We start from the raw sequence: 19,664 nt of genomic DNA, 5'->3' as shown, positions 1-19,664 counted from the left end.
CAAACAGAAAACCTAATACCACTCTCTCCCACAAACTGCTAGTCTATCTTTTCCTTTCCTGCCAAATTTCTCCAAAGTTCCCTTTTGTTACTCATTGATCTCTTCCAATCTAGATTCTACCCGCCCACAACATTGCTGTAAGGCAATGGCCTAATTCTTCAATTCAAATAACCTTTTCAGTTCTCATTCTCCTGATCTCACTATAATATCTAATAGGCTTTACCTGGTTTCTCTTAACACTAACTTCTTCTGGGTCTTTGCCCATTTCTTCCTATGTTTTCATTCTGGCTCCTTTATTGGGACAGGGGTCAGTCTTCAGCTGCTTCTCTGCACTCGAGGGAGTGTGGAACATCTTATGTCTCATAGTTTTCACTAGTTTCGTTATACCTCTGTTCCAGTCCTGTTAGTGGGAGGCAAATTTAGTGCCTCAGTCCTAAGTAAAACCTGTAAAAGCTATGCCAAGCAAGCCAGCTTTGGTGCGCTAGAATGTATAGAATCCATAGCGTCTTTTAACGTTACTCTTGGATTCCTATAACAGAATCTCTGTATCTGCCCACTTCCATGCATCCTGCAGATGATTGACAGATATTCCTGAAACATACAAATAGCTAACAAGGTCATAGACAGGAGGGGCAGGAAAAGTAATAGGGGGAGGGGAAGAAGAAGAGGAAGAACAAGAAGAGGAAGGAGAAGTAGAAGAGGAAGAAGCAGCAGCAAAAGCTGCCTTATACATCATAATTATATAAAATACAATTAAAATGCATTTTTATAACTTCATGCAGTTTTAGTAATATAGTTGCTAACATTTTATATTTAATTAACATAGGCTTTCTGAAAAGGTTTATTGCTAGGCTTCCTTTAATGAAGAGCTATTTGGGCTGGGCACACTGGCTCAGCCTGTAATCCCAGCACTTTGGGAGGCCAAGGTGGGCGGATCACTTGTGCTCAGGAGTTTGAGACCAGCCTGCCAACGTGGTGAAACCCCGTCTCTACTTAAAAAATATAAAAATTAGCCAGGCGTGGTGACCTGCACCTGTTGTCCCAGCTACCCAGGAGGCTGAGACAAGAAAATTGCTTGAACCCAGGAAGCCGGAGGTTTCTGTGAGCCCAGATTACGCCACTGCACTCCAGCCTGGGTGACAGAGCTAGACTCTGTCTCAAAAAAATAAAAAATAAAGAGCTCTTTATATGTAGCCCTACCTTTTACATTAAAACAATATACATGCTAAAGTCTTCACAAAGTCAATTTATTAATATGTTGAGGCACCATATAGTTTTGTTTACATTATTTCCTAGAAAACCAATGGAAGGTAAGTTTTAGCTTAGTTCAAGTCAAACTATTTGAAAACAATGAAAATTTCCAAGTATTTTAAATGTACCTGAGGATTATGCTAGCAAGCTTTTCTAGGGCCTGGTTGCTCAATCAGTCCTGGATTTAAAAAATAAATAAGTAAAAGAAAAGTTAGAACAAGTAGGAAGTGGGAGAATGCTAGCACAGTCAATGAGAGAAAGTGACAGTGATGCCTTGCCATACCAGGATTCAAAGATAATAGCTTCAAACCTGTGAAATAGTAAAGGTACAGTAGTCATGATGAAAATAGTCTGAGCCACAATTGAGTTCTAGGTCTGTCTTACTCTAGAGCTTATGTTTTTTAATTACTAGGTTATATACTGCCTCTCTTGTCTCTGTATCATGTCAATTCTCTGATAAAAATCTGGATTTACAGGATGAAGACCAAACTTCTCTGCTGTCTTTCAAGCTCCGCCTTAATTTTTCCTCCACCTACCTAGCCAGTCTTATTCTCTGATAACCCCTAAAGCAATCATGCAATTTAGTCAGATCAGTTTCCATACTGTGCATCAAATCTGCCGTGTCCATTTCTTTTCTTTTCTTTTTCTTTTCTTTTCTTTTCTTTTCTTTTTTTTTTTAGGCAAGGTCTCACTCTGTTGCCCAGGCTGGAGTGAAGTGGCCCGACCTCGGCTCACCGCAACTTCCACCTCCTGGGTTCAAGCAATTCTCCTGCCTCAGCCTTCCTGGTAGCTGGGATTACAGGCACCAGCCACAACATCTAGCTAATTTTTTCTTTTTTTTTTTTGAGACAGAGTCTGACTCTGCCACCCAGGCTGGAGTGCAGTGGTGCGATCTTGGCTCACGGCAGCTTCCACCTCCCAAGTTCGAGCAATTCTCGTGCCTCAGCCTCCTGAGTAGCTGTGATTACAGACATGCGCTGCCACACCTTGCTAATTTTTGTGTTTTTAGTAGAGATGGGGTTTCACCATGTTGGCCAGGCTGGTCTGGAACTCCTGGCCTCAAGTGATCTGCCCGCCTCGGCCTCTCAAAGTGCTGGGATTACAGGCGTGAGCCACTGTTCCTGGCCCAATAAAAAATCAGTTTTAAAAAACAAGATGAAAAAATTGTGTCTTACAGATGACAAATTCTGTTGGTGTTCAGAGCAATAAGAGATCAAGGAAAGCTTCGTATAGCTAGGTCTTGATTTGGCTTTGAAGGATGGCTAAGATTTGAGAATTCCAGGTAAATGAAGGCCCAGAATTAGAAATGAACATGGCAGGCTGGGTACGGTGGCTCACACCTGTAATCCCAGCATTTTGGGAGGCCGAAGTGGGCAGATTACTTGAGGCCAAGAATTTGAGACCAGCCTGGCCAACATAGCGAAACTCTGTCTCTACATAAAATACCAAAATTAGCAGTGCGTGGTGGTGCATGCCTGTAATCCCAGCTACTAGGGAGGCTGAGGCACAAGAATTGCTTGAACTTGGGAGACAAGAGGTTGCAGTGAGCCAAGATCCTGCCACTGCACTCCAGCCTGGTCGACAGAGCATGACTGTCTCAAAAAAAGAAAAGAAAAGAGAGATTTTTTATTGAGTTATACACATAACATACAATTCACCTTTTTAGAGTATACAATTTAGTGGTTGTTAGTATATTCACAAAGATGTGCAACCATGTTTTGATTGCCTGCTCTTCACCCACTGGTGAGGGAGAGAGTCCCATCCTAGGGTTATGGGGATGGCCAAACACATGACACCTGTCACGGGCAGATGAGATTGATAGCAGTTTATTAATCACAGATACTCAAAGCCCATAGAATGACACAGCGTGCTATACAGGCCCACACAGATGTTATACTCAGGAACAGAGTAAGAGATCAAGTGGGTGAGATGGAAGGTAGGTTTTGTAGTATCCAGAGGGCAAAGTGACCCTTGGTTTCCATGAAAGGATGTGATTGGCTTGTTTGAATAATTCCACATACTGGTAGGGACCTGAAATCTGCTGCAGCAGTTTTGCCTAAGGATGCTTGCAGTTGAACCGTTACAGCCACAGCCTCCCTCCCATTTCAGACGTCAAAGCAGCACAGAATATTGAACCTTAATTTTAGGTCTTACACCACAGACCATCAACTATTCTTCTTTTCTTTTCTTTTTTTCTTCTTCTTCTTTTTTTTTTTTTTTTTTTTTTGACGGAGTTTTGCTCTGTGGCCCAGACTGCAGTGCGGTGGCGCAATCTTGGCTCACTTTGACCTTCGCTTCCCAGGTTCAAGTGATTCTCCTGCCTCCGCCTCCCGAGTCACTGCACCCTGCCGTGTCACCTTTTCTATGTATAGAACCTTTTAATCACCCCAAAAACAACCCCCATGCTCATGAGCAGTCACTCCACGTCTTAGTCAGTTTGAGCTACTATAACAAAGTACCACAGAGTGGTGGCTTATAAAAACCAGAAATTTATTTCTCACAGTTCTGGAGGCTGGAAGTCTGAGATCAGAGTGCCAGCATGGTCACATTCTGGCAAAGGCCCTCTTCCAGGCTGCAGACTGCTGACTTCCTCACATGTATCCTCACAAGGTAGGAAAGGAAGCTAACTAGTTCTGCGGCCTCTCCTTACAGGAACATTAATCCCATTTGTGAGGGCTCTACCCTCATAATCAAATTACTTCCCAAAGGACCCACTTCTTATTGCCATCACATTGGAATTAGGGTTTAAACTTCTGAATTCTGTAGGGGACACAAATATTTAGTCTGTAACACTTCACTTCTCTCCTCTTCCCAGACCTAGGCAACCATTAATCCGCTTTCTGTCACTGTGAATTTGCTTATTCTGAGCATTTCATACAATGAGAATCATACAATATATGGCCTTTGTGTCTGACTTCTTTTTTTCTATTTTCTTGCTTTTTTCTCATTTTTTTCTTTTTTTGTTTATTTATTTTTACTTATTTATTTTTGTGTCTGGCTTCTTTTAAAAATTTTTTGATAATTTTTTTTTCTTTATAGAGATGGGATCTCACTATGTTCCCCAGAATGGTCTTGAACTCCTGGACTCAAGCAATCCTTCCACTTTGGACTCCCAAAGTGCTGGTATTACAAGCATGAGCCACTGAACCCAGCCCTTAAAATTTTTTATTTTTATTTTTACTTTTTTAGAGGCAAAGTCTCAATCTGTCACCCAGGATAGAATGCAGTGGTATGATTGTAACTTGCACTAACCTCAAATTCCTGGGTTCAAGGCGTTCTCCTGCCTCAGCCTTCCGTGTAGCTATGACTACAGATGTGTGCCACCACACCCAGCTACTTTCTAATTTTTAATTTTTTCGTAGAGATAGAGTCTTGCTATATTGCCCAGGCTGGTCTCAAGTTTCTGGCCTCAAGTGATTTCCCCCCAGTCAGACTCCCAAAGTTTTGGGATTACAGTTGTTAGCCACCACAACTGGCCTCCGGCTTCTTTTACTTAGCATAATGTTTTTGAGATTCATTTATGTTGCAGCATGTGTCAGTACTTCCGTCCTTTGTGTGACTCTGTAACAGTCCACTGTAAGAATCTGCCATGTTTTGTTTGTCCATTCATCAACTGATGGACAATTGTGTTTTTCCCCATGTTGGTTGTTATGAATAATAATTCTATGAATATTCATGTACACATTTTTGTGTGGACATATGTTTTCAACTCTTTTTTGTACATACCTAAGACTAATTGCTGGATCTATAGAAAATATACGTTTAAACTTTTGAGGAACCTCTAGACTATTTTCCAAAGCACCATTTTACGTTTTACTTTACTACACTAGCAAAATATGAAGCCTCCAATTTCTCCACATCCTTGCCATCATTGATTATTTTCCATCTTTTTTATTATAGCCAGCCTATTAGGTGTGAAGTGGTATCTCATTTGGAGAGAGGACAAGAATTCAAGACAAGCCTGGGCATCATAGCAAGAGCCCCATCTCTACAACAAAAAGATTTTTTAAAAAATTAGCCGGACATGGTGACTCACATCTGTAGTCCTAGATACTCAGAAGGCTGAGATGGGAGGATCCCTTGAGCCCAGAAGTTCAAGGCTGTAGTGGGCTGTGATCACGCCACTGCACTCCAACCTGGGTGACAGAATGAGACCGCAACTCAAAAAACATACTTCAGCTTTTACCTAATGTCTTTATTCTGTTCCAAGATGCCACTGAGGATAACACATTGCATTTAGCCATCATGTCTCCCTAAGCTCCTTTTGGCATGACAGTTTCTCATACTGTCCTTGACAATTTGGATGAGTACTGGGCACGTGTTTTCCAGGATGTCCTGCTATTGGGATTTATCATATTTCTCATTGTTAGACAGGGGTGAGGGTACTTACTGTGAGCATGACTCGTCACTGTCGATGTTGATTTGTATCATCTGGCTGAAGTAGTGTTCGTCAAGCTTCTCCACTGCGAAGTCACTCTTTGTCTCTCCTTTTCTGTAATGTACTCTGAAAGGAAGCCTCTATGCACAGCCCGTACTTAAGGAGTGAGGAGCTAAGCTCCACCTTTTTGAGAGTAGATTATCTACATAAATTATTTGGAATTATTCTGCACAGGAGACTTGTCTCTTCTTGTTTATTTATTTAATTATTTATTTATATGAGTATGAACACAATTTTATACTTTAATGAGTTATACTCCAATATTTATTTATCCATTTTTACAAGTTCTATTCAAAATTTTACTAGAGACACTAGCCAGAGCAATTAGGCAAGGAAAAGAAATAAAAACCATCTAGATTGGAAAGGAAGACTAACTCTATTTTCACATAATATAATTTTGTGTATAGAAAAACATTAACAAATAAATTTAAAAAAAAGAAAAAGAAAAACACACAGAGGCCAGGCATGGTGGTTCATGCCTGTAATCCTAGCACTTTGGGAGGCCAAGGCAGGCAGATCACTTGAGGCCAGGAGTTCTAGACCAGCCTGGGCAACATGGAGAAACCCTGTCTCTACTAAAAATATGAAAATTAGCCTGGCATGGTGACCGAGCCTGTAATCCCAGCTACTCAGGAAGTTGAGACAGGAGAATTGCTTGAACCCAGGAGGTAGATGTTGCAGTGAGCCAAGATCGTGCCTGGGCAACAGAGTGAGACCCTGTCTCAAAAATAAAAGAAAAAGAAAACCACAAAGAATGCTTCAAAAACTCTTAGAGCTAGAGACTGGGCACAGTGGCTCACACCTGTAATCCCAGCACTTTGAGAGGCTGAGGGGGGCAGATCACTTGAGGTCAGGAGTTCGAGACTAGGCTGGCCAACATGGTGAAACCCCCATCTCTACTAAAAATACAAAATAATAATAATTAGCCAGATATGGTGGTGCACACCTGTAATCCCAGCTACTTGGGAGGCTGAGACAGGAGAATTGCTTGAACCTGGGAAGTAGAGGTTGCAGTGAGCTGAGACCACGCCATTGCACTCCAGCCTGGGCAACAGTGCAAGACTCCATCTCAAAACAAAACAAAACAAAACAAAACAAAAAAAGCTCTTAGAGTCAATAAACAAGTTCAGCAAAATTGTAGTAAACAGGATCAACATACAAAAATAATTTGTATTTCTATACAGTAGCAATGAACAATCTGAAAATGAAGTAAGAAAACAATTCTACTTATAATAGCATTAAAAAATAAAAAAGTTAGAAATAATTTTTTTAGAGAACAGTATGACTTGTACATGGAAAACCACAAAATACTGTTTAAAGGAATTAAAGAAAACATAAATAAATGAGAAGACATTTCATGGTCATGAATTGGAAGATTTAATATTGGTAAGGTAGAAATACTACAAATTAATCTACAAATTCAACACAAGCTCTATTAAAATCCAAACTGGTTTCATTTTTTAAAATCAGCAAGCTGATTCTAAAATTCATATGGAAATGCAAGTGACCTGGAAATGTCCAAACAATCATGAAAAAGATGAACGAAGAGGAACGAAGTTGGAGAAATCACACATCCCAGTTTTAAAACTTTCTACAAAGGTACAGTAATAAAAAAGCATGTGGTATTGGCATAAGGATAGTAATATAGATTAATGGGATAGAATTGGTAGTCCAAAAATAAAGCCATACATTTATGGCCAATTGATTTTCAATAAGGGTGCTAAGACTCTTCAATGTTGGGCATCAATCTTTTTTTTAACAAATGGTGCTAGGACAACTGTACATACACATGATCCTGACCTCATCTCATATATAAAAATTATTTAAAGATAGATCAAATACCTAAATGTAAGAGCTAAAACTACAACTCTTAGAAGAAAACATAGGTATAAAACTTTTTGATCTTAGATTAGGCAATGATTTGGTATGAATTTTCACGACCTGGGCTAGGCAACTGTTTCTTAGCCATGACACAAAAAGCACAAGCAACCAAATAAAAAGTAGATAAATTGGACTTTGTTAAAATTAAAAATATTTGCACTTTAAAGGACATTATCAAGAAAGTAAAATGACAATGCATGGAATAGGAGAAAATATTAATATTTTGGAACTATATATCTAATATGGGACTAATATCCAGAATATATAAAGAAGCATTACAACTGAATAATAAAGTAACAACTTAATTAAAAATGGACAAAGAAAGAAGCCAGTCAGTACCAAGGGGGATCGCGCTAAACCATTCATGAGAAATCCGTGCCCACGGTTCAATCACTTCACACCAGGCCCCACCTCCAACACTGGGGATTATATTTCAATATGAGATTTGGGCAGGGACACACTATATTACTCTCATAAGGGCTATATACTGTATAATTTCAATTATATGACATTTGGAAAAAGGCAAAACATAGAGACAATAAAAAGAACAGTGGTAATGAGCAAAGGGTAGGGAGCTGATATAGTGTGGATGTGTATCCCTGCCTAAATCTCATTGAAATATATTCCACGATGTTGGAGGTAGGGCCTGGTGGGGAGTGATTGGCTCATGGTGGCAGATTTCTCATGAATGGCTTAGCACTACTCTCCCTGGTACTGTCCTCATGGTAGAGAGAGAGTTTTCATGAGATCAGGTCATTTAAAAACGTGTAGTACCTCCCCACTGGCTCTCTTGCTCCTGCCTTCACCATGTAACATGCAAGCTCCCTCTTGGCCTTCCTCCATGATTGTAAGCTTCCAGAGGTTTCCCCAGAAGTAGATGTTGCTATGCTTCCTGTACAGTCTGCAGAACTGTGAGCCAATTAAACATTTTTCTTTATTAAATTACCCAGTCTCCGTTTTTTTTGTTTGTTGTTGTTTTGTTTTTTGAGACAGAGTCTTGCTCTGTCACCCAGTCTGGAGTGCAGTGGTGCTATCTCAACTCACTGCAACCTCCGTCTCCTGGGTTCGAGCGATTCTCCTACCTCAGCCTCCCAAGTAGCTGGGACTACAGGCGTGTATCCCCACGCCCAGCTAATTTTTGTATTTTTAGTAGAAACGGGGTTTCACCATGTTGGCCAGGCTAGTCTCGAACTCCTGACCTCGGGTGATCCACCCACCTCGGCCTGCCAAAATGCTGAGATTACAGGCGTGGGCCACTGCGCCCAGCCTCAGTTAATTCTTTATAGCAATGCAAGAATGGCCTAATATAGAGAGTAAGAAAATACCCTTCTATTTTTAATTTTTTGAGCATATTTGTCACAAAGGATGTTTAATTTTGTCAAATGCTTTTTCTGTATCTATTGAGATGATCATGAAGTAATTGTCCTTTATTCTATTAATATAGTATATTATATTGATTGATATTTATATGTTGAACCAACCTTCCATTCCTTGGATAAATCCTACTTGGTAATGGTGTATGATCCTTTTTTATGTTGCTGGATTTCATTCACTAGCATTTTGTTGAGGATTTTTGAATCTATATTTGCAAGAGATATTGGTCGATAGTTTTCTTTTCTTGTTGAGTGTTTTTCTTGTTTAGGTAGCAGAGTAATTCTGGGCATGAAACTCTGAAGAAGCTCTAACTGCATTTTGCTCCCTCTACTGTTTCCCCAGCTTCTTGTTTTTACTCTGATTGAAGTCTATTGATTTTCAAAGCTATTGTAGAACTGGGAAGGGGATTAGGATGGGAATAGGGTAGGTTGAAATGCCACAGATTTTGCTGTTTTTACTCAGATTCAGTTATTTCTGTCGAATAAATGTATCCTTGATTGTTGTAAGCTTTTGGTTACATTTCTAGGTTCTGGAAAAGTTAATTCTTAGAGTTTTCACTTAATGTTCTTGTTGCTTTATGGAGGGGAGGATTTTTGCAAGTTCTGATCCCCCCATTTTCACTAACGTCCTGAAGTACACAATTTAACTGACTTACATATTGTCACTTACATGTTTTCTTTTGTATTATGTGTGCTACTCATGTCTTCTAAACTTAATTGTAAAATTTTTTACTGTATAGTTCTGTATACCACCCCCACAGTGCCTAGCAAAGAAGTTGATTAATCAACTTTATTGAAATTGAGATTGAGCTTATTGTTTATGTCTTTATGTTGAACAGGTTGTATTTGGGAAAGAAAACCAGCTGTAATCTACAAACAGATTCCCTGCTTTGTGCAATATATCCAGCAAAATTGGAAGCACACCACAGGTGTGGACGACAAAAAATAAAGAAAGATCAGAGCTGCAAAGGAAGACAGAGCTGTGGGGCTAGGATCAAAATTCCCGTAGCTGATTTTCCCGTGGACTGACTTTAAAAAAAATTATTTTAATTTGACAGATAAGAAACAAAGAAAAAAAGAAAAAGAATAAAAGGAATAAAAATAAAAGAAAAAATTGACAGATAACATTTTATGTTTTTATTGTGTACAACATGATGTTTTTAAGTACATATACATCATGGGATGGTTAAATCTAGTTAATTAATAAATGCATTACCTCACTTAGCTATTTTTGTGGTAAGAGTACATAACATTCACTCTCTTTACATTTTTTAAGAATATGTCACCATTAACTACAGTCACCTTGCTGTGTTTCTCTTAAAATTTATTCCTCTTCTAACTATGATTGTGTATCCTTTAATCAACATCTCTCCATCCCCCATCCTCACTGCTAATGACCCCAGCTTATGGTAACCACCATTCTACTCTCTACTGCTATGTGATCAACTTTTTTAGATTCCACATATGAGTGAGATCACGTGGTATTTGTCTTTCTGTGTCTGGCTTATTTCATTTAACATAATGTCCTCCAGGCTCATACATGTTGTCACAAATGGCAGGATTTCATTCGTTTTATGGCTAAGTAACATCCCATTGTGTATATATACCACATTGTCTTTTCTAAATTTATTTTTACATTAATTTTTTTCTTTAAAAAATTGTTTTATACATAATAGCTGTACATATTTTCAGAGTACATGTGATAATTTAATATATTCATATAATCAAGTTAGGGTAATTGGGATATCTAGTACCTTAAATATTTATCTTTTCTTTGTGCTATGAATATTTAAATTTTTCTCTCCCAGATATTTTGAAATGTACAATCAATTCATGTTAATTATAGTCACCATACTGATCTATCGAACACCAGGTCTTATTTCTTCTAAGTGTATATCTGTACCAATGAATCGACCTCTCTTCATCCTCCCCTCTCCTCTACGCTTCACAGCCTCCAGTAACCACCAATCTACTCCAGTAACCACCAATCTACTCTCTATCTTCATGAGTCCCACTTTTTCTGTTTGTTTGTTTGTTTTTTAGCTCCCACATATGAGTGAGAACAAACAATATCTGTCTTTCTGTGCTTGGCTTGTTTCACTTAACATAATGACCTCCAGGTCACATATCATATGTTGCCACAAATGATAGGAGTCCATTCTGTTTTAAGGCTGAATAATATTCCATTGTATGTATACTATACTTTATCCATTCATCTACTGATGGATACCTAGTCTGATTTCATATCTTGGCTATTGTGAATCGCGCTGCAATAAACATGGAAGTGCAGATATCACTTTAACACATTGATTTCAATTCTTCTGGATATATGCCCAATAGTGGGATTGCTGGATCATATGGTAGTTCTATTTTTATTTTTTTGAGGAACATCTATACTGTTTTTCATAATGGTTATACCAATTTACATTCCCATCACAGTGTGTAAGTACTCCACATACTTGCCAGTACTTATTATCTTTTTCTCTTTTTGATAGTGGCCATTTTAACTGGAGTGAGGTGATATCTCATTGTGGATTTGATTTGCATTTCCCCGATTATTAGCGATATTGAGCATTTTTTCACATGCCTGTTGTCCATTTGTATTTCTTCTTTTGAGAAATGTCTATTCAGGTAATGCACCCATTTTTCAATTGGTTTTTTGTTGTTGTTATCGAGTTGTTTGAGTTTCTAATATATCTTGGATATTAACCCCTTGTCAATATATAGTTTGCAAATATTTTCTTCCATTCCGTAGGCTGTCTTTTCACTCTGTTAATTGTTTCTTTTGCTATGCAGAAACTTGTTTGTGAGATGTAATCCATTTGTCTAGTTTTGCTTTTATTGTATGTGCTTTTGAGGTTTTATCCAAAAAAAATCCTTGCCTAGACCAACATCATGAAGTGTTTTTCTGTGTTTTCTACCAGTAATTTCATAGTTTGGGGTCTTACATTTAAGTCTTTAATCCATTTTGAGTTTAATTTCATATATGATGAGAGATAAGGGTCTAGTTTCATTATTCTGCATATGGATACCCAGTTTTTTCCAGCACCATTGATTCAAGACACTTGAATCTATCCATTTGTGTGTTCTTGGCACCTGTGGACCCCCAAAACCTGAGATAGGTGTCAGTCAATTTAGACAATCAGATATGCATTCATCTCCTTGAGCAGAGGAATGACTTTGAATAGAATGGGAGGCAGGTTTGCCCTAAGTAGTTCCCAGCTTGACTTTTTCCTTTATCTTAGTGATTTTGGGGCCCCAAGATTTATTTTCCTTTCACAAAGGTAAGATAGATATATCTGTTAACCAAGACACTGGATCAGGAGTTAGGTCCTGTTTATAATTTGTTATCTTATTGTCACAAAGTCTGTTTTGTTAGTCTTATGATCTCTATTTTAACATTAATGTTGGTCAGTTGTGCATAATCTCCAAAAAGGAGGGAGTATAACAAGGCACATCTAACCTTCCTTCCCGTTATAAGCAATAATTCAGTTTTTAAGGTTTTTCTGGGATCCCTTTGGCCAATAGTAGGTCTGTTCAGAGAGTGGGGGGGCTTAGGATTTTATTTTTAGTTTGTAGGTGTATTTGTCTGTTTTTATGTCAGTAGCATGCTGTTTTGGTTGCTAGAGCTTTGTAACATACTTTGAAATCAGGTATTGTGATGCCTACAGCTTTGTTCTTTTTGCTTAAGATTGTTTTGGCTATTCCAGGTATTTTTTGGTTCCATACATATTTTAGTACAGTTTCTCTTATTTCTGTGGAGACTGTCATTGGTATTTCGATAAGGATTGCATTTAATCTGTAGATTGTTTTCAGTAGTATGGCCACTTTAACAATATTAATCCTTCCAATCCATGAACACAGGGTATCTCTCCATTTATTTGTCTCTTTAATTTCTTTCATTGGTGTTTTATATTATTCATTGTATAGCTCTTTCACCTCCCTGGTTAAACTTACTCATAGCCATGCAGCCTGGGGTTGGGGGAGGGGTGAAGTGAGTAATGTAAAATTGCCCTTTCCATCCTCTTCAGTGTGTCTTATTATGCTAAAATTAGGTGTTGTGATCTTGCACCTTGTTTCCTTAGCTCTTGTAAAGATTTTTTCATGTGTTCAAATTGATGTTTTTGTGGGGGGATGATTAATGGAGAGTCCTACACTGCCATCTCACTCTGCCCTCTCTACTGACTTTTTTAAACAACCTTTTTATAAAAAATAATTTTTGACCCACGAGAAGTGGCAAAAATCATACAGAGTTTTCGTATTTCTTTCACTCAGCTTCCCCTCATGTTAATGTCTTGCATAACTATAGTACAATGATCAGAACTGAGAAGTTAACATTGGTATAACATTATTAACTAAATTACAGACTTTATTTGGATTCCTTAACTGACCGTTAAAGCCTGTAGTACAGCAAGAATTGAAGAGGACAACAAAAAGGAGGATGAGAGAAGGTACTGCCTAAGGTTGTATAGGCCCAAAGGCATTTGAGAAAGAGGCAGGAAGTTGAAGCCAAAAGTCAACATAGCAATGTTGAGGGCCTTTTCCTAATTTATCTACCTGGGGTAGTGGTGGAGGTTGTAATTTGTTTACGACGGATGCCTTTTTTTTTTTTTTAACCTTTTCTTCAATAGGGTGGGGCTTTTCTTATTGGCATAAAGATTCCATGTCACCTTTGGCCTTGCCTTTCCCTGTACTGTGCGTTATGCACATGGAAAATGCTTTAAACAGAAATAATTATCTTTCTACCGGGTGTGGTGGCGCCAATTCCAGCATTTTGGGAGGCTGAGGCAGGTGGATCACCTGAGGCCAGGAGTTCGAGACCAGCCAGGCCAACAGGGCGAAACCCCATCTCTACTAAAAATACAAACATAAGCCAGGCATGGTGGTGGGCACCTGTAATCCCAGCTACTCAGGAGGCTGAGGCAGAAGAATTGCTTGAACCCAGGAGGTGGAGGTTGCAGTGAGCCGAGATCATGCCATTGCACTCCAGCCTGGGTGACAAGGGTGAAACTCCATCTCAAAGAAAAAAAATTACCTTTCACACACTACTCATCCATTCAATTCCCCTTCCTGAGTGTGAGAATATTCAATGTATTTAGGTAAAAGCACTGCTTAGGTTGAAATATGTGTAAACCAAAAAGTATCTGAGACAAGTCTCAACGAATTTAGAAAGTTTATTTTGCCAAGGTTAAGGACGTGCCCCTGACACAGCCTCAGGAGGTCCTGACAACATGTGCGCAAGGTGGTCGAGGCACAGCTTGGTTTTATACATTGTAGGGAGACATGAAACATCAATCAATACATGTAAGATGTACATTGGTTTTTTCCGGAAAGGCAGGACAACTCAAAGCAGGGAGGGGGCTTCCAGGTCACAGGTAGATAAGAGACAAATGGTGGCATTTTTTTTTTGAGTTTCTGATTAGCTTTTCACTGAATGCACAATTTAAGGAATAGTCGCTTATGCCTTAGTCTGGCTTAGTGAAACAATAGGGCAAAGGAAGCAGTCAGGTATGCATTTGTCTCACATGAGCAGAGGGATAACTTTGAGTTCTGTCTATCCTTTGTTCACAAGGAATTTCCTCATGGGCAAATTGTGAGGGAGGTATGTAGCTTTTTTATCTTTGTAGCTATCTTATTTAGGAATAGAATGGGAGGCATATTTGCCTGACACAGTTCCCAGCTTGACTTTTCCCTTTGGCTTAGTGATTTGGGGGTACCGATATTTATTTTCCTTTCACAGGTGATACAGTCATTTTCTGCATGTAAGTAAGAAACAAAAAGGCATTTAAACGGATTAGCAGGATAAGGAAAACTGGTTGCTTCCCATCACCTCTCAAGTTGGATGTTCATAATGAGGCTTCGGAAATTTGGACTGGTATAAATTTAGTGTAAGACCTATTCATGTATGTGTGAAATGTACATATGTGAAATGTATTTTAAAGTCAAATAGAAACATTTAAAAATTATCTTGTCAGGGGAATTGACTAAAAATGCATTGCACTCAAATTCCATTGCTTTATAATATATTACAAATCATCAACTGCCCTTCTAGCAGCAAAATTTGTGGATGATTTCATAGTAAAATTAAATGGGAGAAAGCAGAGTGTGACAGTGAATGTTTTAAACATATTTTATAATGTTCAGCTCTAGAGTTAAAAAGCCAAAAATTAATTGTTCCAAAATAAATTCCAGTTGGATACAGTTAAAAGTAAAAGATGAAATCTTAATACCACCAGAATAAAAATAAGTGAATAACCTAAGAATATGCTATGAAACATAAAAACTTCCTATTAAAAATACTAAACACAATTGAAAGACAAAAAATCCTGTGAGAAATGTTTGTAAAATATGTTACAGATAGTTAACTTTACTATTCTTAATATATAAGAAGGTTTGACAAATCAGTAAGAAAAAATTAAATACTCTAATAGAAAAATTAGCAAAAGACAAGAATAAATAGACCTCAAAACAAGAGCATAAATAGCCAATAAATGTATGATAAATTGTTCAACCTCACTAAGTATGTCAAGGAATATAATTTGTAAAATGATATAATGTTATTTTTCCTTATTAAACTGTAAATCATTAAAAAGGATTATGTTATTCAGGGTTTCTTAGGGTGTAGAGAAATGCTTACTAATATGAGCCGTTTGACAGGCAATTTGGTTAAATTTATCAAAATATTTAGAAATGTGCATATAGAGCAATTTCACTTCTAGGACTTTAACCTGAGGAATAAAATAGAAGATGCGGACAAAGAGAATGTACAATAATGCTCATATCAGTCTTATTCATATATTATTCATATAGAAAAAACAGAAATAATCATTATTGGATATTCAGAGTTTATATATATATATATATATATATATATATATATATATATATGAGACTTCAAACCATTTAAAATCATTGTTGTGGACACTATTCTGTGTCATCCATATTCTGCTTCAAGACAAAGGGCTTATTCTCCCAGATACTGAGACGGCTGCTGGCAGACAACTCTCTGCTGTCATTCTTCTCTGGCAACTGCCTTTGGCTGAAGAGAGTGACCTAACCTAAGGTTATGCTCCTTCCCGGGTGCAGTTTGCATTCAATGGCCAGTCGGTGCAGAAGTATAGTCTCAGCCTCCATGCTCCAAATGGAAACAATTCTGGAAGTTTATTCCAGATTCAGAGCTCCCCATGTGGTCTGCTAAGGCCTTGGTATGACTGCATCATAGCTCAACCTCTTTGTCCAATTTTGCTTCCTTTTCTTCTCCCCACAAGTGTTGATTCCAAGAGTACTCCCCAGTAAACTTTTTGTCTGACTTGGAGTCTGCTCTCTAGGAAATTCAATCTATAACAATCATGTTGAAGAATATCAACATGAGAAGATATTTGAAATGTATTGCTAAGTTAAGAAAGCACACCAGCCATGTGCAGCAATATAGTCAACTAATTACTTTTTGATATAAACTTCTATTAGCACAAGGTAAGATATACAAAATTTCTTTTAATTGAATAACTGAGCCCCCAATAAATAAGGGAAAACTCCCAAAAGCCAAAAATGAGGAGAAAACTGAAAACCAGAGTGGTAATCTTGTGAAAGTTGTGGTTGCCCTGGTAAGGGAGTCTCAATTTTTAACATGCACAGAGACAGAAGATGTCTTAGGCCATGGCCTATCATAAAGCTCAGATTCTGTGCATCTCGGCACAGGGAAACAACAAGGAATCTTATCTGTCTCTGTCTAAGCTTCAGGTGGAAGAAAAAAATTCCTCTGAGAATTAAAGCACAGGCCTGGAACTCAAATAGGGTTTCCATTTTAATTTATTCTACCTGAATGGCCTGGGAACATTAACTCTGAGGTTTTTTGGCAGAAGCAAAGGTAAAACTGCTTTGGAAGGATGCTCCCATAACAGAGACCACAAGAGATTTTCACAGATTTTTTTAAAGCCCCATGAAAAGGGATATCATAATAAAAAATACAAGAGTAAATTACCTACTATTGATATCAACAGAGGGCAGGGAAACACTGGGTAGAAGAGGGCAGTCCCCAGTGAGGGCCACACCCTCAAGCCTGGACCCATGGCCCAAAGTGAGAACATGCATTCCTGTTTTCTTGTCTGAATGTTGCCTTTTCCAAAACCACCCTGGCTCACCTTGCCCCCCCCAATCCTGTACCTGTAAAAACCCTAGGCCCCACTGGCAAAGTGGCAGAGTAGCAGAGAAGAAGAGAAGAGAAGTAGCTGGATGTCAGAGAGAAGCAATCTGACTTCAGAGGAATGGCTTGATGGCAGGACCTCAGCGAGGAGTTTGTCCAGGAATGGCTGAGCTCCAGGGGAAGACCACCTTCCCACTCCATCCCCTTTTCAGCTCCCCATCCCACTGAGAGTCACTTCCACTGCTCAATAAAATCTTCCACATTCACCACTCGTCAATTAATTCATGCAACCTGATTCTTCCTGGACACTGGACAAGTGCCCAGGTGCAGGTGTAAGAGGCTGGCACACTGACCCTCCACTGAACTGTTTAACACTTAAGCTGTCTATGGATGGCAAAGCTAAAAGAGCACACTGTAATACATTCCCTCTGGGGCTCCAGGGGTCATGGGCAACCCCTAGACGCTGCTGCAGGCCTGCACAGAGCTCTGCTCAGGCCAGTTACCCAGAAGTGCTCATCTTGGCCTCTGCACTTGCTGACCTGTGTGCTCCCCCCTCCCACAAGGGGTTGAGAGCTGCAGGCTGAGTAAATGAGCCAACACCTTCACGAGTCCTGCGAAGGGGTAAAGGGAACTATCTCATTTCACTATGAGGGGGAGTCAGTGGACATAATCACTGGCAAGATCAGAATCATGAGAATTATTAAACTGGAGAATAGATTTGAGAAAATTACCCAGTATTAAGAACAAAGAGAGATGAAAAATATGACAGAGGGTAAAAGACATGGAGGATAGAATGAAAGATTCAACCTTTACCTAAGAGGACTTCCAGAAGAAAAATACAGAAAATGGGAGAAAGGCAATATTCAAGGAGATAACGGCTGAGAATTTTCATGGATTGGTGGAAGACTTAAGAAGTACAAGTGCCAACTTAAAAAAAATATAAATAAATCTATATCTAAACATATTATAGTCAAATTGTAGAACACAAAAAAAATAAAGAGAAAAATCTTTAAAACTACCAGAGAGAAAAGACAGATTATCCACAAAGCAACAACAAGACAGACAAAAGACTTTTACATTACAACAGTATAGGCTAGAATACAGGTAAATAATATCTTCAAAGTTCTGAGGGAAAATAACTGTCTGAGAGAAATTCCCTGTCTGAGGGAAAATAACTGTCAACCTAGATTTCTAAACCCAGTTAAATTAGTATTCAAGAATGAGAGAAATAAAAATATTTTCAGAAATTAAGTGAGAAAATAAAGAACTCCCTTTGCTAAGGGAAACACTAAAGTGTGTACATTCAGAAAGGAAGCATTGATGTGGGAAAAGGATGGTGAAAAAAGATACTGGTAAACACATGGGTAAATCTAGACAAGCACTGACTGTTAAAAACAATAATGATGATGAATAATTCGGTAACATACAAAGTGAGAGAGGCGTGGTTGGGTTAAAACTAAGTCCTTGAATTATTTTATGGGAGGGTAGAACTACTGAGAAACTTTAGACATTTATGTTAAAAAAAAAACACAGAATATATAATTTTCAAACCAGTAAGAGGAAAAAATATTTAAAAATTGACCAATGGCAAGAAAGGAGGAAAAAGAAGAATAAAAGATTAATCTCATGATAAAATGATATAAATACAGCCACATGTATCATTAATCACAATAAAAGCAACTGGACTAAAACTTGTGAGTTTAGACAGAATCTTGGTTAAATTTTAAAATCCCAGATTTAGCTACATGCTGTTAATAAAAATCTTATCTAAAAACATGGAAAACATGGAAAGTGATAGAAAATAAAGTATGCCTGACAAATACTAACCAAAATGATACAGCCATGTTAATGGTAAACAAAACATACATTAAAACAACACTTATTAGGGTTAAAGAGTTTCACAGCCTATTGATAAAAGGAGTAATCCACTAGGAAGATATAACAATTCTAAATCTGTCTGTACCCAAAAATATAACCTCAAAATATATAAAACAAAAATGGACAGGATTACAAGGAGAAACCGACAAATCTGTAATCAGTGGTAAATTTTAATATACCTGTTAGTGTTGGCAGATAAAGCAGACCAAAAATGATCAAGAATGTAGAAGATGTGAACAAAAAACTTGAATTGACATATGTAGAATTCAGTACCCAACAATTACACAAGATTGTCTTTTAAAATACACAGATTATTTATCACATTCTTTTACCACAATGCGATACAATTAGAATTCAGGAAAAAAATATATGTTTTAAAAAGGAATACACTTGGAAATTAAAGTGGATTATAAAACCACTGTGTGCAATATCATCCCATTTGGGAAAAAATAACATCAATGTTACACATTGAAAATAAAAGGTTGGGAAGAGGCATCAAAATGGTAGCAGTGGTTATTTATGGTTTGTTGGCTTACAGGTGATTTTAAATTTTGCTTCATTTTTAAAGAGCTTTTCTATTGTTAAAGTTTCCTGCTTGGAGTATGTCAGTGTCTTAGTCCGTTTTCAGTTGCTATGAGAGGATATCTGAGACTGGGTAATTTATAATAAAGAGGTTTAATTGGCTCAAGATTCTGATGGT

The sequence above is a fragment of the Theropithecus gelada genome, chromosome X (assembly GCF_003255815.1).
Source record: "Theropithecus gelada isolate Dixy chromosome X, Tgel_1.0, whole genome shotgun sequence".
NCBI classification, from domain to species: domain Eukaryota; kingdom Metazoa; phylum Chordata; class Mammalia; order Primates; family Cercopithecidae; genus Theropithecus; species Theropithecus gelada.
This window is presented reverse-complemented; position numbering follows the sequence as displayed.